The sequence below is a fragment of the Protomyctophum parallelum genome, assembly GCF_964188405.1.
Source record: "Protomyctophum parallelum genome assembly, chromosome: 4".
Classification (NCBI taxonomy): Eukaryota; Metazoa; Chordata; class Actinopteri; order Myctophiformes; family Myctophidae; genus Protomyctophum; species Protomyctophum parallelum.
Window position 1 is genome coordinate 40,958,516 of NC_139700.1, and position 23,013 is coordinate 40,981,528.

A 23,013-nucleotide genomic window follows, 5' to 3' on the forward strand; every position below is an offset into this window, starting at 1 on the left:
TAGGGCAACCAGACTAATGAGGCGATCTAAAATCCCCCTATGGGTATTACAATGCAAATAAAAAGTACATTAAACCGTGGATTTGCGCCCTCTACCGATAATAACGTCAGACTCCGGTGCTCTATTACCATAGTAGTTTTTTTCCATGCAAGGCGCTCTAATGACCAGGTAAGGAGAAGGCAATACAGAAAGCATTATTGGTTATGTATTGCTATGACAATCCATTCATATTATGATGCACAACAGCCACTAGATGGCACTCAAGGCAAGAAAACATAAGCATACCATTAACTTCACTGTTCAATAATGCATGCACTATAGTGGCTTTCATTTGAAGGACCCTCATAACTCTCAGTTAGTTACCCCCTCAAGGAACGCTGAGGGGCCCCTGGACCCCACTTTGAAATCCACTGTACTACACCCTTGTTTTCAATTTAGATACCTGGTTATATTGATACATTTCACAAACATTTCCATCGCATTACATAGAAAGAGAGGGAGGGGAAGAGCAAGAGAGAGATGTGATATGATATTCAATGTATTGTGTGCAAGATTCAACCATTCAACATTCAACATTCCTCCATACTTAGTTTAACCCATTAAAGAGCGGGTCACCGGAAACTGTGGAAATCATCCGTGTCATTTTAGATTTTAGCTATAGCCAACTATACTACTACTACTAATAATAATAATAATGGATTTTATTCATGACGCACTTTATATTCGTCAGAATCTCAAAGTGCTACAGCAAATGAATAAAAGCAGAAGAAACAACACACCATTGAAAACATCTAATAGAACAGGAACATTTAAAACATAAGGGCAAGGCTCTAAAATGCTTTGGTAAAAAGTAAAGTTTTTAGTCCTCTCTTAAAAGTGTCAACCGACTGTGGGGCTCTCAGGTGGGCGGTCCCAGTAGCTACCCTCGATCAGACCCACTAGGGAAAGACAGGGCCGCACAATCCGTTGGGACCACTCCGGAACTACTGTGCCGGGACTGAGAGGTACAATTCTGGTATGTGGAGGGACTATAGGCTCTGTGGGTTGCCTCCTGTCCGGGCCCCTCCTACGTCTCACCAGGTCCACTCCTGCTCTCACCAGGAGTACCGCCAGGACCTGTGCGTTGCACCAGACTCCCAGCACCAGACACTACATTCAGGAGTGGTGTATTCTTGAGCCGCAATGGTTCTGCAGGCTCCACCGCTGGGCAACGGTAGTACTGCAGACTCCACTTGCGGCTCGAATGGCCCTCCTAAAGGCCTCATCGAAGGTTTTTGGGCTTCCTCCTCACGGAGGATGCAGGCTGGGGCGCTAACCCATACTGCTCCCGGGGTGCCGTCTACATTCCGGCTGTCAACGAAAATACATCGCCTGGATGCAACTGGGACGTATCCTCAGTGATGTATTGAAATATAGCCTTTGGCATGCAGGGAATATTAGTCTCTCTGTGTTCCCTGGCAACAAATATCCGTCCCCCTGCAGAGCTAATGGTGAGCCGACTACAGCCACAGATACAACACCGCGAGCCAGGCCACGGAGAGGAAGCTGCATGGGAAACCATGGAAGTCAGAGATGGAGACAATTAGAGAACCAGGAACTGAGAGAGAGAGAGAGAGAGAGAGAGAGAGAGAGAGAGAGAGAGAGAGAGAGAGACAGACAGAGAGAAAGAAAGAAATTAAATAAAGCACAGAGGATATATTTTATAAATATATTTTTGTGGTTCCATGATAGAGTGAACAAGAGACAAAGAGAGTAACAAACTTAGAAATACAGCACTGTGGTTATACATCCACCAACCAGTGTGCAGTTTACGTCCAGACTCATCTACTATATGAAGTGGAGGTTTTGTCCGTGGGTAAATGGGTTTGTCTGCGTGCCCAGATTATGCCCAAAGTTGGCCGTGCCCTGACGCACAACCCATAATATGGCCATGCCTGCCTGACGCATACAGTACCATTTATGAAGAACCTCATCTTCAAAAAGTCTGTGTCTTGTATCTGTGTAAGTACTCTAATAACAGGCACCACACTATTATGCAGTGAAGGTCACAGCACTTCACATTTCGACCACCAAATTATAATCAGTTCATCCTAGATTCCCAATGGAGGTTCGTGCAAAAATATTAAGACATTCCTTTCCATAGAGCACCGAAGTCTGACGCAATGTGTCAGAGCTGTGTTAAAAAAATAAACAAATGAGCACAGCGGTTTGACCGATATGGATATGAAGCATCAATCTGACAGCAATGTTACCGCTGCCGAATTAATAAAACATTTTGCTGTCAAATATGAGTGACTTCAGGATCTCAGTACTTTTATTCATTCCTGGGGGGGAAATCAAATGGCTGTGGCCGGCCGGCGAAAAAGGCATAAAAACAAGTTAGAGAGAGAGAGAGAGAGAGAGAGAGAGAGAGAGAGAGAGAGAGAGAGAGAGAGAGAGAGAGAGAGAGAGAGAGAGAGAGAGACATTGTGGTAAAAGGCAAGCTGAGTGCACCGCTGCACACTCTAACATCACTCATCAGCGAGCTGACTCCTGGGGCTTCACATGCTATTTAACTCCTCACAGGAGTCTCATCCAACCAAATCAAGTTGAAAATAAAAAGAGAGAGAGAGAGGGGGAGTGAAATAGCCATTTGGCATCAATGGGATAGAATGAATAAAAGCCACTCAGCCGTTCGGGGGGGGGTTGCTGGGCTAGCGCCACAGCGAGGCCAAGCTAAGCGATATGATATAATTCAGCAGAGCAAACAGTAATTTAACAGCAGGGTCCCTCCATGATGAACCCTCCGATAAAGATGCTTCCCTCGGAGCTATTGTAATTAAGTGACAACTCACAACAGTATATTGTCGTTATATCACAGCAAAGGGCCATTGGTTGGCCCCGACAACAATGGTTATGCAAATATGGCAACATGAAAATCATCTACATGTCTCAATTAAAACAGTCTTTTAACATCCCAAAACAAACTGGTCAGGCTACTACTTGGCCTTGCTCCCAGAACCCACCTCACCCCCGCTCATTATGATAGGTTGGAATGGCTTATAGAGCGTCGCAGTGCCGCCCACTTTTAGAATGACGAGTGGCCCAGAAAATTATTCTCCATTCATTTTCTCCATAGGCTTTTCAAAAAGTATTTATTTAAAGACTGTTACGCTGCGGACAAAGCCAACTCGGATCCTGACAAATCATGACAATAATTACAATGTTTTGGGCCGATCAAATAATTAGTAAGAAGAAAAACAAAACAAATAGTGTTGTATCCTGCCTTTATTTAATTATTTTCTTCTTTCAAATTATTTGATCGGCACAAAATATTGTGTTTGTTGTCATGATTTGTCACGATCCGAGTTGGCTTTGTCCGTGGCGTAACCATCTTTATATAAATACTTTTTGAAAAGCCTATGGAGAAAATGAATGGAGAATAATTTCCTGGGCCACTCGTTGTTCTGAAAGGGGGCGGGACTGCGACGCTCAGCCATGTCATCAACCCTATAGAGTCTATAGGGTTGATGACAGAGTACAGCAACTTGCAATGGGCCTGGTCGACAAGATTCGCCACACCACTAAGATACCCATGAACCTGTCAAAATACTTCCTTCCTACAAAGTCCACGACGAACACCAGAAGAAATTCCACAAACCAAGGGGATGAATTAATTTCGCTCCTATGCCACTAAATTGTGGTATATGTCTATACTGTACACGTTTTCCCTTTTTTCTAACGGTGTATAACTGTATATGACGATTTCCTTTTTTGCATAGAAGTGTATATTTGTATGTAAGTAGTAAGTACATTTACACAATTTTATGTAAATGTAATGTAATGTAATTAAACTTTCATCAGTATTCATGATTTCCAATACTTTTACTTCTACTCCACTACATCAGTTTTTCTTGCTTTTGCAGATAAATGGTTATTATAAAATATACGACAACCACTTTGGACCTATTTCATACATAGCTAGGCTATTTGAAAATAGTCAATCTGATTTTTTTGAAAAAGTTTTGTACTTTTTACTTTTGGTATATTTTGATGCCAAATATACTTTTGCACTTTTACTCAAGTACATTTTGAATACAGGACTTTTTCCACTTGTAACAGAGTATATATGCATGTATACATGTGAGTACTTCTTACATCACTGGTGGTTTTATACCTCTACTGACTGGCTGAAATTTACGTCCGTGTCTGTCCAGCAGTGAATGAAGACTTTGAAGGAACATGATTTAAAAGGAACATGATTTGTGAGGTCAGAGGGACCTCAACCTCTGACCACCTACTTCTAATCAGTTAATCCTTGGGTCCAAGGGGACCTAGGCTATGTGCCAAATGTCACAGACAATTACCTCAAGACATTCTTGGGATATACTGTAGATAGAGCACCAAGTCTGTAAAACTAATTTACAAATCCTACCTGGGTTCCCACCAACTTCCCATAGACGTGTTCAATATTGCGATATGTAAGATCTGTGTTCCAAAAATAAAACAAATGAGCATAGTGGTTCGACTCGTATTGTATTATGAAGCATCAACTGACGGCGAGAAAAGCTGCCAAAATAAAATTTTCACCAGATGTAAAAATCAGTGTAAAAATTTGACTCATTGACTATCGTAAACGATACAGAGACACCTCCCTGACAATAGCGCCGGGACATTTTGTTTATTTATGGACCACAATTCTTCATTTTCTTCCTTTCTCACAAACAGAAACACACACAGCTTATGTTGTGGCAATCTGGAGAAACAAAATGCTTACCACTAGCTTTCTTCACAGATGTTTTCATAAAGGTGTCTACAATCACAGAAAAAAAATGTTCCAAGCCAATTCCCTTGGGAAACTTTGTGGGAGCCAATCAAAGTTGGGGTACCCGGAGGGTGCTGAATCTGTTCCAGCTATTAGTCCAGTACCTGCCTGTAGACCCTATCGCAATTTGGTGTTGGGGGAATTTCTCACTTGAACTAAGTCAATGGGTCCCTAGACATGAAAGATCAATGAGGTGCTTGTCCGCCATAGTGCCACGAATGGCGCAATGGCCACATCAAAAATGGCCGCCATCGGCTATGATGAAAATCCAACCTTTTTGTTTTTTAGTGTTTAAGCACATGTAATACATTCATTTTGACTAATTGTGGTGTGTGGAATTCATTTCTGATATTGTTTTGATGATTTGGGGTGATTTTGACCTTGAAAGGTCATAGTCAAGGTCATTTTGCTATTCCACAGACCTTGGCCATAACTTGTCCATTTTTAGGAGTAAGAACAGGAACAATAAGTCTATTTCAACTAAATCTGACTCTTAAAATTAATTTCTGATATTGTTTTGACCATTAGGGATCATCCTGTCATTGAATTATTGATGTTAATGTCATTTTTCAATAATTCGATTATGATTCTTTAGTCGCTTTTACTATATATTTTCATGATTTGTTTTCTTTACATAAACAAAATACATGGGCATGAGAAAAACAACAACAGCACCATATGTGCTGTGTGAATAAGCCCATTGTACAAAATACTCTGTCCATGGCCCAAATGAGCCAATTCATTGCTATGGCAACCCCATAGTGGAGGTAAGTCAATATATCATAAGAATCGTTCACTTGATGGTACAAGCACCAAATTTGGTACACAAGTGCTTCAGAACCTACTCTCTCAGAAAAGTACGTTGTCCACTTGAAAAAACTAAATGGCCACCATTTTTCAAGATGGCCGCCAAATGAAAAGGGCCTTTTGTGGCAGTTCTGGTCAACCGTGGGTCCGACCAACTGGAGACCGGGCACTGCACTCCCTGTGTGTGTGGAATGTGTGTGTCGAATTCGGTGAAGTCGGTGGGGCAAACGGTTCTCGGGTTACATGGATTACAGATGTACAGACACACACAGACTTGAATATATGTCAATGGGCAATGCCCATTGGGGTTTTTTTTAGATGATGGGTAAGAAGAGAGAGATGTGATGTCAGGTGGTGTGGGCTAAGAAGTGGTCAGGGCTAAGATAAAGTATATGAGATGTACAGTAAGTGCAAAGAGAGATGGTGAGGGAGGGAGAAAATTATTTGTACCAATTGACCAAACAGTAGACAGTAGTGTAACAGGTTAAGATGAGTATAGAGATGGAAATGTTCTAGCAAGTGAAGCCAGTGTATTGAGAATATGGGACATATGTGTCAGGAGTTATTTGCCGTACGGTTGGAAACGGTGGCACTGATGAAAAGGAGGCACAGCTGGAGGTGGCAGAATTAAGGATGCTATGCTTCTCATTAGGAGTGAAAAGGAAGGACTTGATCAGAAATGACTAAATTAGAGGATCAGCCCAGGTTAGAAGGTTTGGGGATAAAGCAAGAGAGGTGAGGTTGAGATGGTTTAGACATGTGAAAAGGAGGGATGAGGGTACATTGGGAGAAGGATGCTGAAGATGTAGCTGCCAGGTAAGAGGATGGCCAAAGACGAGGTTTAAGGATGCTGTGAGAGATGACATGAAGGTGGCAGGTCACAGAGGAAGATGTAGAAAACAAAACCAAAAGGGGTCCTCCCCTTTTCCCTGTGCGTGCACACACACACACACACGGTACTGTACAGTACACTACAGTATGTTACAGTACAGTATTGTAAAGTACAGTAACGTGCGGTACGGCATGGTACAGTATGATACCATAAGGTATGGTACAGTACAGTATGATGCCGTACAGTACAGTAAGGTACAGTATGATACCATACCGTACCGTACCTTACTGTATGGTATCATACTGTACAATACTGTACTGTACTGTACTGTACCGTACTGCATGGTACCATACTGTACCATACTGTACCTTACTGTATGGTATCATACTGTACAATACTGTACTGTACTGTACTGTACTGTACTGTACTGTACTGTACTGTACTGTACCGTACTGCATGGTACCATACTGTACCATACTGTACCTTACTGTATGGTATCATACTGTACCTTACTGTACTGTACGGCATCATACTGTACTGTACCATACCTTATGGTATCATACTGTACCATGCCGTACCGCACATTACTGTACTTTACCATACTGTACTGTAACATACTGTAGTGTACTGTAGAGTACCGTGTGTGTGTGTGTGTGTGTGTGTGTGTGTGTGTGTGTGCACGCACAGGGAAAAGGGGAGGACCCCTTTTGGTTTTGTTTTCTACATCTTCCTCTGTGACCTGCCACCTTCATGTCATCTCTCACAGCATCCTTAAACCTTGTCTTTGGCCATCCTCTTACCTGGCAGCTACATCTTCAGCATCCTTCTCCCAATGTACCCTCATCCCTCCTTTTCACATGTCTAAACCATCTCAACCTCACCTCTCTTGCTTTATCCCCAAACCTTCTAACCTGGGCTGATCCTCTAATTCAGTAATTTCTGATAATGTCCTTCCTTTTCTCACTCCTAATGAGAACCATAGCATCCTTAATTCTGCCACCTCCAGCTGTGCCTCCTTTTCATCAGTGCCACCGTTTCCAACCGTACGGCATGGCTGGTCTCACTACCATCGTATACATCTTCCCTCTCACTGGTAGCCTTCTGTCACAAATAACTCCTGACACATATGTCCCATATTCTCAATACACTGGCTTCACTTGCTAGAACATTTCCATCTCTATACTCACCTTAACGTGATACACTACTGTCTACTGTTTGGTCAATTGGTACAAACCAGACCAGAGATGTTCAAAACTTCCATAGCCCTCTCCACTTTGTCAGTCTTGCAGAACTACTACCGCTACTGGGAGTATCAAACCAGAACAACTGCCCCCAACAACAGGAGCCGCAGCACAGCACTCTCTCCGAGCTTATATCCAGACCAGAGATTGGCTGCTGCTGCTGCAAAGTCCATCATCACTGGATGTACAGTGCATCCAGTGTATCACCACCAAGCTTCCATCCATAATCTCCATCCATAATGTACAGTACTGGAGTATGGATGGAAGCTTGGTGACAAAGGCTATGAGTCTGTACCGTCAATGAACAGACCCCATCACACCAGACTATCTTCTGAAGTTAGTCAGTTATGAGGGGGAGTGTACACACTGCATTTTAATGCACAGTGCATTTCTGCTTGTGGTAACTGCCAAGAACAACAAGCTAGATGACAAGAGCAGTGAGGGAGATGCCAGGGAGTTGGAAGAGTAGAGATAGTTTTTATGTTTATTCATATTTGTAATTATTGTTTACAAAAGCATACTTACATTTTAGCACCTTAGTAATTAATGAACTGAAATTCGACATTAATTTCCCCCTTATTTTTACGCAATGTTTTTATAAAGGTGTGACAATAAAGCCTTTCTGATTCTGAAAAGAATAAATCAGTTAAATCCATTAAAGATTGTCCACCTACTTCTGTTTCACCAGTTAGTCTCAATTAAGATGCATGAATTTGTGATATATTAATAAAATGCATTTTATATATGCGACCCGGACCAACACACAAACGGAAAAGAAAACAAGAAAACACCATAGACATCCATTGAGATATGCATAAAATGGATTATTAGTTATTAAACTAGTATGTCTGGGACATACAAAAGCAGGCATGGCCAATTATATGGCCAGAAGTCATTTTTACTGAAAATGAATGGTTGGAACAGATTCAGCACCCCAAAAAAAAACCTATTTACACCTCAGAAACTCAACCTCATATTGGCCAATTTGACATTGTCCTGCATTTATCCTATAGGTCCTCCGGGTACCCGAACTTTGATTGGTTCCCACAAAGTTTCCCAAGGGAGTTGGCTTGGAACAACATTTTCTGCGATAGTAGACACCTTTATGAACACATCTGTGAAGAAAGCTAGTGGTAAGCATTTTTTTTCTACAGATTTGCCATAACTTTCCCTTATTAATTATTTATTGGTTTATAGCCAAGTCTAATTTGCAACCCCAGTCCCTGGTTAGGCCTTTCTATACAAATTAGAACTAAGTACTGTATACAAAAAACAATTGTTTACAGAAAATACATGCATCTAATTTAATAATATACTGTACTGATAATATTTTACAACAAACTTACAATACCCATAATGATTACATTGACCTATAAAACAAAGTAGACATAATCACTCTGTGATTGTGAGCACAGTTGATTTGATTTCAACCATTTGTTTAGGTTTTTTTATCTGTACTGTAACACTTGAGGTTTGTCTCAAATGTAAAGTGCAATATAGATAACATTCATTATTATAACCATTATTGAACATGTACAAATACAGTGAATTACTGCAAATGCTTCAGAACCAAAGGCTGCCTTATATTTGTATAGCCACCCACACCACCCCACCCCAGGAGTGCTGCCTAACAGCACACGAGATGAGGACCACAGGATTTAGCCTACTTCACCTTCTCCCTTTCATAAAGGACTTTAAGGGCTTCCAAATCATCCAGTTTATCTTTGAATATAAATCTAATTCTGAGTTCTTCTTGAGTCTAAATCTAAAGTGTAGCATTTAACTGTGGTGGGTATACCTCTTTCTTCTTCCAAAACAGGATTATACAAGACCGTATGACAGCAGACGTTGCATAATTGAAACCATTGAAAGCAGGAAAGCATGTGTAATTTTAGATTTAGCTACAGTATTTTTTTTAGCAAACATTTTTTAACTGAAATCTTTTTTTATTGCTTCTGGGGGTCCCTGGAACAAAATATTTGGAGATGGGGGTGTCGTTGACATGGAAACGTTTTGAGCACGACTGATACAGCAACATACGTTTTTTTTACCAGAAAACTGAGAACCGGCCTCAGGTCTTATGGGTTAATAGTACACTTCTGATCTTCAAGAGTCCGCCTGGAGCAGGACCCAGATAGTGACAACATGGCTTTGTTTCAGAACAGCAGTGCAGCAAGCAGCAGAGGACATAGAGGACGAACCGTGTCAGCTGTTGCAGAGGAACAGAAAGATCCGATAAGAGCCTAAATTAGCCAGAGGAATCGTGGGAGATTAATAGCTGCTCGTCTGTGTCCGTCCTGAAGGCTCATTAGAAAATATAGGCCGTTTCATCCAAATACTCACGTTTTATGAAACAAGCCAGCCCGATAGGATGTGGATACCCAATCGGTTTACCCAGAGCATATTAATCATTTTTACCCTGGTGTTCCTATTTTGGGCATGGCATTATAGTCAAACATGTTCAGAAATGTTCACAAATAGCAGATCTACAAGCTCATCACAATGTGATGTTACGGCGAGACTATACGTACGATAGTTGTAGTTACACACCTCTTTGTGTTAGTCAAAACAAAAAGGAAAGGAGGTACTACAGTAGATAACACCGCTTAGTTCAAACCCGCTTGCTAAAACATTGTCCCATTTGTCAACCCTGCCATCTTGCCACTGTGCGAACTGTGTGAATCTGAAGTAATGAGACAAGAGGCATTTCCATTGCACTGAATTATGGGTCATAATTAGGATTTGATGTGGGGAGAGGGTGCACTGTGGTGAACTTGACCTGCGTAATTTATGGACTGAACCGACACTTTGTGGCATGAAAAAACAACATCTGGTTTCGATTGGGGGGGGATTCTCTGCGGGCCAAAAGGGACTGACGTTGCCTGAAAGGGATACGGCCCCTGGCGTCCAAGTTGATACCGTAGTTGAAACTGTACGGGTTGGAAGGAACCACAGAGATATACTGTATCTGTGGTTATACTGATTATACAGTCAGTCATCAATGATGGAATAACATACACCATCTAATATGTGTATTATTTGCAATTGGCATTTGGCACCTACTGTATGAGCAGCGGTATGATTTTGACCTGTACTGTGCCTAATTATTTACAAAACATGTGTTTCTAAAAAGAGCCAGAGTACATAAGTTAATACAGAACTCTAGGTAACAATAACATATAGCCAGACTTGAGATTATAAATGGCCCTCTCACACGGACACAGTATTGAATTTGAAATAGTCTGATCAATGCCTTTCACAAGAATCCAGAAGTCCATGTCTAAAGTCTGGGTCTAAGGTCATAGGTCACGCGTGGGTGTCATGCACTGACAATAACAGATCCACTAGTTCACAGCAGGTAGATCTGTGCCAGAAACATCAGTGTTCCATTTGTTTCCCTTCGTCATACCTGACGAAGACCCACAGTGGTCGAAACGTTGTTACAAATAAATAATTTTCCTGGGAGCTACAATTCAGTGTGCGGACATGGACATCCCTCCTTTTCCATTCCCCCCCCCTTCACTTTCATTCTATGGGGGTGAACGGGTGGAGCGCTCCAACGCGGTGGCGTTTCAACAACGCGTCTGAAGCATTGGTGATCTTCGACCGGGCATCAACCGACAGGAGACAATCCAATCCAAAAATCAATGTCGGAAGAAAACAATGCCACCATAAGGGCCGATTCATACTCCTATTTTAGAGCCGAATAAAAGTCGGTTCGGTTCTGTAGAGCCTACAATGTGACGTCATTTGAGGTTCGGGGGGGCGGGTACAGTCCTAAAGTCGGCTCTTTGGTGCAACTGACGAGCCGAAATCATTTCGGCACTACAGCGCCGAAACAGCAGTAAAATAGGAGTATGAATCGGCCCTAAGATCTGATGGAGAGTGACGGGAAGAACGAGAGAAAGAGCATGTTTCTGTTGCACTGGCATGACTGCTGTAGCTGGCCTGAATATAACGGAGCTAGACATATGCAGACAAGTGTACTGTAAGTGTAAGTGATTTATAACAAAGATAAAGTTGGTCTATCTATCTAGGGTACCAGTGAGCAGCTCCACTGGAGCCGGAGCCGGTAATGTGTGCAATATGCTCTAAAACTAAGGCTGTGCCCAACTCAGACCCCCAAAATTAAATGTATTTGGCTGCGGACAGCCAGAAGCAATGCTTTGAGTTAAAACATGTTTGCTTTATTATTATTTTTTAAGATTTGCACAAATGTTCACGAACTTCAAGCTATTTTTGAATAGCCAAAGAAATGACACAGAGGCCTGCTCAGTTTCAAAGGGTTAAACCATATATTATACTTAGTTGGCCAAGTATTCCTCACGACACCAACACTCTTTGCCCCTAGAATAGGGATGCTAGGGTTCGTGTGGTTAACCGTCTTCCTGCCATTGCCGAAGCCCTTCGGCAATTGAAGCATTAATTTGATATTAACGCTTGCTGCCATTGCCGAAGCCCTTCGGCAATTGCGCTTTTATAGTGCATATGATTGATCATGCCATAATGCTACTCACGTTAGCCGGTTAGCTAGCAGTTTTGTTAGCACTGCACTGGATCGTTCATATTAATTCACCGTCGCCATAAGAATCCATTCTATCCGTTTCTTTCAATCGCCTGTATCTCCTATTCCTTGTCCCAGATGGCATTTTTGGTCAAAACAGCGTTTCTTTGACGGCACGAGCCGACGTTGTGGAGTGCTAAAATGTACCGGCATGATTCGATCATGTAAACAAAGGTTGTCTTGGCAACGTAAAGCTGGCAGGGATAAGCTCACTTCCGGTTGAGGCAAAATGTGGCTTTTCAAAATAAGAGCTCAAATTAAAAAAATGCTGGCATGAATTAGGTCCTAATTTCTCAATAAATGGCAGCAGTAAAAGGGTTAAGAATCTAGGAGGTGCTGTTTACAGTAACACTATGCTGAGGACGTTGACCCCGGGTGAAGTTCTGGAGGTTGCAACACTCAAAAGAAAATAAATGAGGATATCTTGCTAATCTTCTTAAAGTAATTATGCTCGTACAGAGCGGACTCATTCAGTGTAAGATTTATCTGAGGGTGTCACATCAAGGGCAGTAACTCAACAGTAGGTTGCTCTCCCAAGAGATTTAGTAGTTGATTGGAATAAGTGGAATGTAAAACAGAAATAAATAGATACATATTAGGTATTATTTTTATATTTTGATACATGGGGGGCACAGAGGGTCACATAATTAAAAGTAAATTAATTCAGAAAACTAGCGTAATTTGTATTGTAGACCTATTCCTACCATATAGTGCAACTTTCGTTATTTTTTTACCCCTCTATCACACAGAACTATGTTTTTTATGTCCATATCACTACGCCCAAAAAATAGTTCCATGTGATAGAGGGGTCAAAACGAAAGTTGCACTAATATTTTAGAAATATGTCAACAATACAAATTACGCTAGTTTTGTGGATTCATTTACTTTTAATGCGTGGCCCCAGTGCCCGACACAGAATGACTGGAACAACTTAATATTCACCAAAACCAGAGCAGAATTCCCAACACGGGCAATCAATTAATACAGTTGCAACCACTATATTAAGGGAAATTGAGTCCCATTGTTTACAATGGCAAATCTACTGGAGGAAGTAGCCATGCGCTGGCCAGGCTGCTATGGAATACTTTTCTACACTACAACAAGCGATTACACCGTTTTAAAGTGGATTTTCATGACAAGCAACTCAGCAATCGGTGCACTGGCTGTTCAAAAGTAACTTTAAACATAGGCAGTCTAGCCTGAAAGACGCCCGTATATTGCTGGCATTCCCTTTGCACACCGGCTCGACAGACCTTTTTGCGATGATGTCATCAAAACACGTCTCATATCCCATTCTGTCCGGTGGATTGCCCATATGATTTAAAACTGATTAAAAACGTGGATTAAACAATGAAAACATAACTCGGGCAACTCGCGAATCGCAGGGAAAATGTTCTACAATTAATTAACTTGGGCAACTCGTGAATAGAAGTGGCAAGTATTTCATACAACTTAAGTTCAAAAATTGTGAACTATTCCTTTAATGGTCAAAAACTAACTCCACTTAAGTCTTAAAGTGATGATAAAGGAGAAAAGCAAGTATCTAACAATGTATAAGTCACCATACCAACGTTGATTAGGTAGTATTATGTTATTTGAAAAACATGTTTTTAATATTATATATATAGAATATTTTGAACATGGTTGGCTGGTTTCTGCCCAATTAACAGCAGAGATATCATAAGTACATTCACATTAATGACCTGCAACAAAACAAGTTAACAAACCCCATGAAACCCTATGAAAGTTCAGTAATGCCACCAACATGTAATTGTGCTTTGCCTTGCCATACGGTACCGCATGTTTTATCCAAATGGCTCAAACTATACACAAAACTAAAAGCAGCATCGTCTTACTGAAGCCAAACTAACAGGGTGTCTTACATCTTCACGAGTACATAACTATTTGAACCAATCTGACCCTGGCTGGCAGTGGGATGTGTGTTCGGGTCTAACATAGCAATCAGAAGCAGAAGCTGGGAGTCATGCTGTGGTGTGCAGTGAAACAGCGCCTTGATGTTTTTACACAAAGCACATATAACCAAGGCTGTGAAATTCAGCAACTATCTCTATCTCTCTCTTAAACCCCTCCAGAGCCTAGGCTTATACACCGGCTGGTTTACAGACCTTTTCACTTCACCTTTGCCTGTGACAAGTTGACAACTATTCATCCAGGGATTTGTAGCCATTAGCGCAGATTGGAACGCACACTGCTCAAGAGGTACAGTAATGTCGGGACACACCATATCAAAACAGAATATTAAATGATCAATATCAAGTATTGTGACAAGCAATTCGGCCAACAGGTCACCTCTGCTAGGAATTTCCTAAGACGCTTACAGCATTTATTACCATCCAAATACAGCATAAGCTTTCATTAAACTGCTACTGGGGCTCACCTCAAAGCTATCGGACACTTTCAGAAGATTCAGTCTTTTCTGTTGACTCGGCTACTTTGTCAGAGGGGAAGGAAGACATTTTCTTAACTACTTAAGCCCTATTTCATGGTAAAATTAAAAAATATCTACAAACTCACAGGCACAGTGCATTACATTGCAACACATTGTTGAGCTTGTAGATGAGATATTTTTCAATTTTCGATTCGATTTAGATTCGAATAGATTAGATAGATTAGCTTCAAACCCCACAATCACTTGGTATATCGCACACACAAGCATGCTAAAATGCACATTGATTTTGCACTCTATCGCTTTGTTCTCTCAGTCACCCTAGTCACGTGTCCTTTCAAACTGAAACAGTTAAGTGTCCAGACTCAAGAGGGCATCAGCCAGGAGAGAGAGTTACAGCAAAGCATAGAAAGAACATTGTCACGGAAAGGATTTCCCCGATTGCTTTTAAGAGCAGGGGTGTTTTAAGAGCAGGGGTGTTTTAAGAGCAGCGTGTTTTAAGCAGCCCTGCTGTCAGTTAACTCTATGTCGCAGACGCCTCCAGAGCACACAGAGTGGCGAGTAGAATTTAAAGAGAATTCGTGAATGAGAACGAGAGCACGCTCTCTCTCTCAGTTGACACCCCAGTGCTATCAATTAGAATTTTTTATTTTTTTCCCCCTGCCCTGCCCAGAGCAAGCACCGCGGTCTCCCTGGACGACCTCTGTTATTGCTCCGTTTTGAAACAGAGAAGCCAGATGTGGCTGCCGTAGAATTCCAATGAGGAGAGCAGACGCCGCCGTACACAGCCAAATCCTCAGTGTCAATTTAAAGGGGGTGTTAAGTGACTCCAGGTGAGGCGGTTCAAGGAATCCGAGTCTCAATAGACTGCTATGAATGTGACATGAACACACAGTAAGAACTGCCTCCTTGTGGAGTTGGTCTCCCAACGTGAAAATGTATACATTTTCTGTTTACATAGTGCTAGAGAGAATTACATTTCTCGGAAATACATTGAGGGCAGAGCCCTCATTTTCAATGATGCCGAGATTACAGAAGGCATAATACCAGTAACATGCCCTAAAGGGCAAAGGTCTTCTTAATATGGCACAGTTGAGAAGCAGGAGTTGAACTATCAGTCTGGTGTCAGATGTAGAGTTGCTGTACCAACTTGGTTCATTTGCAAGTGTGACCCGCGTCGCGGCAACCACAGTGGTTATCATGAGACTGTCACAATATGGCCATATATTATAATATGGACTTAATGTTGATGACATGAGGGATCTCCATATATGGGCATAATAGGGATTGTTTTAGGGCATCGTCTGGGAATGACCATATATGGACCTTTTTTTCTTAATTTTTTTAATTGACGTTTTCAGTCCTGAAACAGAGCTTCTTAATACGGCACAGTTGAGAAGCACAAGTTAAAACTATTAATCTGGTGTCAATGAGGTCAGATGTAGATTGTAGATTTGCTGGCCGGCTACATATATGCAGATGTAGGTGAGGATCCAGTCTTCTCCATGTCGTGATCTATGGAGACTGACAACCATATATGGAGGTGGCCATATATGGAGCCTGTCACGAGGTGTGATGTTCTGACAACCATACTGTATATGGAGGCGTGGCAGACCGACTGACAGTTTTGCAGGTTTTCATAGTAATTTATGGTGCAACAATAGTGAAATAATATCGAAATAGGAACAGCAGGATAAAGAGTATGAAAACAATATAGAAAAAAACCTTAATTCAATTAATGACAATTTAATACAACAAGATTAGCGAGCAAGTTTCTAAGTTGCCCCAGTGAGATCATTTTTAAAGTGCATTGTAATTCATTCCAGGTAAAGGAAGCGCTAAAACCAAAGGCTGATTTACCTAGCCCAGTGCAGGGCAGGCCTTGGAGACCAATAATGAGATGTGTTCCGTAGCAACGTGTTTGATGAATGGAAGTATAAAATGCCAGGAATGCTATAAAGTACTTAAAATGCTGGAACTGTAAGTGCCCAATTGGTTCTCTCAGAGTTGCAAATGGATAAACGAAGGCCTAGAAATAAAAAGGGAGGGAAAAAGAGACAAAAACATCAATTCAATCCAAATTAGCAGTTCAACATGAGACGGTGTTGGTCGCTGCACTCCGTATATACAAGACTCCAGAGTCCAGAACACCATGGCCATCTCCTTGCCAGTGCCTTGTCACCGACCGTTCCACAAGACAGCTCCGCTGGCTCAAACCGGACCATCTCTATAATAACCTCATGCTGCCCAAAGTACTGACCGGAATACCAAGCAGCACCACAGTCTCTGCTCGTCTGAGCTCACACCAACTTCAATGAAATGTTTAGTGCAGCATTTATTTTCCTTAGAGGCTTCACTGCTAGTTGCTGCTGCGTGCTGACAAAGTGTTTTACACGGGTCAGCGTAACCCAGAGGTAATGTGTGAGAGAGGGAACAGCTTGCTTTGTATGGCTCTGTATGCCTGCTGGCACCTGGTGCACCCAGAGCTGCTGAGAGAAGACACTCTCACGTTGATGAAGCAATGCATGCAGTGTCTCTCTTCCAACGGGCGTGGGTGTGGGTGTGCCACGTTTCAGATCCCCGTCGTTCGCAAACACCCCCCACGCGGAATGCAAAATGTTCCAAGTATTTTCGATATTCTTTTTCTAACGTTCCAAAAATAGCTGATGTACATACAAGCTAGCAACGAGGCACGAAGTGACGCACTGTGAACTTGTATGCATAGCTGTTGTTCACCACTGTTCTAAATGGTAACATAAGATGCTACACACACACGCACAAACGCACACACCTAAATCCCATTAGTGTGGCAAAAATATTAAATGTATTCTGTGATGTGCGTTGGTTTGCGTCAACGTGTGGATATTTCTTTTCAGAATTACACAGAACGTATACTTTTTGCCACACTATACAACCCGAATTAGGTTCAAAATACTGTAGGCTTCTACGTAACGTCGGCTATCTTCGGGAAAGACAGAGGGGAAAAGGGACCAAGACTAGAGCCCTGGTGCACCCCGGTAATTATACAGTATAGGGTTTTAGTGGCATGGGCGAATGGCAATTCAGAAAATAACTATTAATCTGAGAGAGGACAAAAAAAACAGCTGATAAAATGAACTCCGTACTCTCAGTTAACACTTGCTGTTGACATTTATTGAATCTGGAAACCGCATGGGAAAACCATGAGCGTATTATTTCCATATGTGCTGCTGCTGGGTCTGAAATCACGACAACCTGCAGCGTTCCAGTGGCAGTAATTGAATTATTTTGGTGAAGAGAAATTCCTGGAGGTCAGACAGGTTGTTTCTCTAAAGTCTTGGGTGGATTCAAAGAATGGGTGTGTACGTGTGTGTGTGTGTGTGTGTGTGTGTGTGTGTGTGTGTGTGTGTGTGTGTGTGTGTGTGTGTGCACGTGCATGTGTACGTGTGTGTGCGTGCACATGTGTACGTGTGTGTGCGTGCACATGTATAATGTAGTAGAGTAGAATTTGACAGGAAGCGCGCCGATACTCGAGCGAGTCACCCCGGTCAACTGCTAATTTAGCCCCAAGAGTGCGTTTCCTGGAAGGCCCATTTTCAACCTCTCTTATACAACACCCTTGAGCCAGCCGGGAAATACCCTTAACTACCCAATTCACATAACCGAGCATTAAGGCACTACACCCATGGGGTCCTGTTTCAGGCTTTTGCAGTACAAGCACCTATAAGCTATAAGGCTGGGGAACACCTTACCCATGGCAATCAAAAATGTCAATTATGTGTCATCTTTTAAATCACTTCTGGAAAAATGCATAATTTTAACAACTTGACTGGGGTCTCCCAGAGATCCTTGTCCTATTCCGTTTAGTTTTCACCAATGTGTTCACCACAGAATAATAGGGATGCTATGGTTCATGTACTGTATATCCATAGTCCATAGTATATCATGTACAGTATACTGCTGCAATGCTCACGCCCCTTTATCTCTTATCTCATGCATTACAGTATATGTGAACATGTACTGTAGGTTTGTAGGTAATTTGTTTGTTTTCTTTGATTGCTGTCTCTCCCCCAATGTGATCCCATGCAGTCCAGCCAACCAGTCTTGTGTGTCAGTGCTGGAAAGTAACTCATTACATGTACTCTACTACTGTACTCAAGTACAATTCTTAGGCACTTTTACTTTACTTGAGTATTTCCAATGATTCAATATTTGTACTTCTACTCTGCTACATCTCAGAGGCAAATATTGTACTTTTTACTCCACTACAATTCTTTGAAAGCTTTAGTCACAAGTTACTTTGTAGACTTGAATAATTATCACAAAACACCCTACTTAATTGGCTCTCATTGGCCATTGAAAATAGCCAATCGACAAACTCACAACACGTCAGGTTGGATTTGGATCGTGTGTGTGTGTGTGTGTGTGTGTGTGTGTCTGTCTCAGCTTTTGTCAGATGGGAAAAAAAGGGGTTGGAACCACTGTCATAAGGTACATATCACGTCTGCAGCGATAAAATCCAACATCCTTTGTGTCACAATAGTTTAATTTCAAAGAACGGTCGGTTGGGGACAGATCTGCCAGCAGAGCAGCGCAAAAGAAAAAAAGGAAAAAAGAAAAAAAGGAACATCAAGTGGAGTTGGAGGAAAGGTGATGTCATTCCTTACCAGGCTCAGATGTGGTCGGAAACAGAAGCAACGGGATCCCAGGCTACGCCGGTGACGCCGGTGACAGCCTGTCAAACATAGGAGGAAAAACAGAGGGTGAGCCCCGACTGCATAGATTAAATCACCACACTGATGGAAAACACATACACACGCACGCACGCACGCAGCATTGATATACTTGTGAGGACATCAACATTAATAGGATGGAAACTTTATAAACAATTACCTTTTGTACCCGTTTTTTGTCAAACCCAATCATATCCTGAATACCGTAAGACTACATCTCCAAATATATATTAATTTTTTAACCATAAAATCATCATTGTCTCCACCAGGCCGAAGGCATGTGGGGAGAGTATGTTTTGCACTTCGTCCGTCCGTGTGTCCGTCCGTCCGTCCGTCCGTCCGTCCGTCCGTGTGTGTGTCCGTCCGTGTGTCCGTGAACAGCTAATCTCGGCCACCGTTAACCTGGTCGATGCCAAATTTTGCACACACACTCCCTGGATGCCAACGATGAACCTCTGCCCCAAACTTTCCAGAACGGCCTGTTATAGCGCCACCAGGAGGCCGCTTTGTGCAAAACAAGTTTTTGCACAGTACACCTACAGATTTTGTCCAAACATCACGCAAATTGGTACACAGTCTCTCTAGAGCCATTCAACGAAACGGGTCTTTCAGATTTCTCAGACTCCATCCTGATTGGTTAAGATTGGCTTCCAAAGTTCACAGGAGTGCTCAGTTTCAAACAAAATGCTGCAAATCATGAACACATCGCGTGATTTCCGTGAAATTGTGCACGCACATTCCCACTAGGCCGAGGACGAAATGCCACATGAACAATTTCAACTCAGCCTCAAGGTGGCGCTATAACTGGCCGAAAAGTGTTTTACCTCGAACTGCACGGATCTGTGGATAACCTGGTGGAGACCTGTGCCCAGAAGGGCACTTTTTCTAGTTTCTCTTGTGAGGACCAGGAAACAATCATGTCTGAAACTATAGTTTACTTTTTGGTATTGTACAGTACACACAAAAAGGATATACAGTATGGTACTGCTTAGAAACAGGCACACAACAGTTTTGTAAGGCAGATGTTTTGTAAGGTGGCACACTGGCACTGTACTGTAGCAGTAATTTCCTTTTCTGTCAACAAAGTACTTTTTCCACCACTGAGTGCGTACTGTGTGTGTGCATGTGTGCGTGTGCTAGGGCATAAGCAACAGTAAATCCACTAGTCGACCTTGTTGGTAGTAGTTGACTAGTTGAGAAGAAAAGAAGAAAAAAACTAGTATTTTCTTTCTTCTTTTTTATTTATTTTGTAGGCCTCAAGATCAGGTAGATTATAGTTACAGTCACCAATGTACACCGTTTTTAAATGTACATTTTTTTACATAATAGGTAGTTAAACAACTAGGCAACAAGTAAAAATGACTAGAAGTGAATGCCCTAGCGTGCGTGTGTGTGTAAAAGCGTTTTAGTGAAACACAGATAAAACAGTACATGCAGTAAGAATGCTACCATCAGGCAGATAATAATGCTTCTAATAATGGCCATAAAATGGACAAATCTTCCCCCCTTTGAGGAGGACATGCAGACAGCGATCAGAGAGACGAGACAATTACAGGCAGCGTGTCATCATGAGACTCCAGCCCGCATGTCGTCGGCGTTCCGATGAAATGACCCGGCCGTCTGACTGGTTGGTCCCAGCCAGGGGCCACGGAGGAGGCGGCTATTTTAGGCATGCTGGGATAAGTAAATAACAGCGTGCTTCAAACATTAGCTGGTCCTGTCAAGACCGCAGTCAGTGATGCTGCCGGACAGACACAGCAGCGTCCAGCATGAGTCAGTGTCCATGTGGGGAAAAAGACTGCAGATTGAACAATGGTGGAAAAAAAGGTCTGGTAATCAAAATTTACTTGAGTCAATGTACTGAGTATTGGCATCACAATATATACTTAAAAGTACCAAAAGTAGAAGTGCTCCGTTCCACGAGGCATCAATGTAAAAAATATACTGTATACTTGTATTAAAATATAAAAAAAATAGATCTACAAAAGATTATTGGAAATAGAAAATACTCTTGTAAAATTGTACTTAAGTAGAGTACTTACTACTAGAGTAAATGTACTTTAAGTTACTTTCCACCACTGAGATTGAAGAGACCCGGCTGGCTTGAGACAACATCCTTAGCAGGCGATGTGCTCATGAATAACACCAGATCTATAATAAACCTATGGCTTGGTGGTGATGACCATAATAGCAAAAGAAATGCGATACATGTTGCTGTCACTTGTGTCATGGTTTTAAAGTATTAACTTTGTCAAATGTGGTCTCCCAATATATGCTGCGTCTAGTTTCCTTGTTTTTGGGGGTTTCGGCGTCCATCCAGTGTTTATAATATAAACATATTACTGGTCTAGCATATTATGCTAGACCAGTGGCTTCTCTCTGCCAATATGATAATGAATTGCATTTTCATAGCGCTTTACAATGGTTCATTCATTCATACATTGGGAGGTGAAGCGGCGAACAGTCGACGCCAGCGTCCTCACTTCCCACATTCACACACCAATGGTGGCAAGCTCACACCGACCGACTCATTGGAGGCAATGTAGGGTTCAGTGTCTTGCCCAGGGACACTTCGACATGTGGACAGGAGGAGCCTGGGATTCGAACCGCCGACCCAGCGATCCCTCGATCATTGGACGACCTGCTCTACCTAGTAAAATGTAAAGGCTGACAAAGAACAAAAATGAAAGGAGGTATAGAACAAAAAGAGTACTGAATAGCAAGATCACACCTGAGCGTGAGCCGAGCAGTGCAACTATACATTTATTGTTATAGTTACTGTACTGTACTGTGCTCTGCACTGTATTGTAGTGTACACTGAGCTCTATACTGTACTTTGATTATTTTGGGGAAATATCTTCGAGAAATAACATTGTTAAGGTGATTGCACACTGGACACGTTTTTCGGGGAAAAAAACGACGGAAAAACTTAGCTAAAAATCCGAAAAAACGTGTCCAGTGTGCAACCACCTGTACCGTGTGGGGGTCCCCGGAACATCCACACACCCAGGAGAGCGCCCAGGGGGCCGGCCTAGTTCTGGCGAGCTTTCCCGCATCCGAAACGGTCGAGAAATGACAGAGTTACCGTGTTGCAGCTGGCAGAGGCACCGCTCAACGCTCAAAATTCATTGAAAGAGGGAGGATAATAAAAGATAGTGAGGACATAAAAAATGTAAGAGAATATTATTTGAGCAAAAAGCCATTTTGTTTATCGGTTTATTATTACAACCAAACTGAATGCAAAACAAGTCATTTTGTTGTTGTTGCTCCAAACCATAAGCCTGTGGAACATAATAAACTCATCAAATCTCACCACCACTCTGATGGAAAAGGTTTCCTTTTTCTCTGAGGGGAAAATAACAACAAAACAATAATGTTTGTCTCTTTACTTTCCCCTGGGGCATTCTCTTATGTTCACTTTCAGTAAAAATTCACATTTTCTGTGATAGGATTTTCTTTTTCCTCATTACACAAAGTCTCCCTTCTTGCTAAGCCAAAACACCATATCTTTGATGTCAAACTCAAATGCTAAATAAATCAAAAACCCATTTCAGGTGCTGGCAAGAAAGCGGGGGGAAACTGTGACCCGTGGGCTCAGCTTCTGATCACTTGGCAAAGATCGGCAAGTACTTTGCATGCAGAATTC

The 23,013-nt window shown here is 42.0% G+C and overlaps 1 protein-coding gene across 1 annotated transcript in view; it reads right to left on the reverse strand.

Moving 5' to 3' along the window:
* The window catches only part of tspan9a (tetraspanin 9a), a 307,238-nt gene that overhangs the window by 261,433 nt on the left and 22,792 nt on the right, over positions 1–23,013 (reverse strand). Inside the window, exon 2 of the mRNA XM_083763888.1 lies at positions 19,302–19,369. The gene's annotated coding sequence lies outside the window, so the exon portion shown is untranslated. The remainder of the gene's footprint in view (positions 1–19,301; positions 19,370–23,013) is intronic.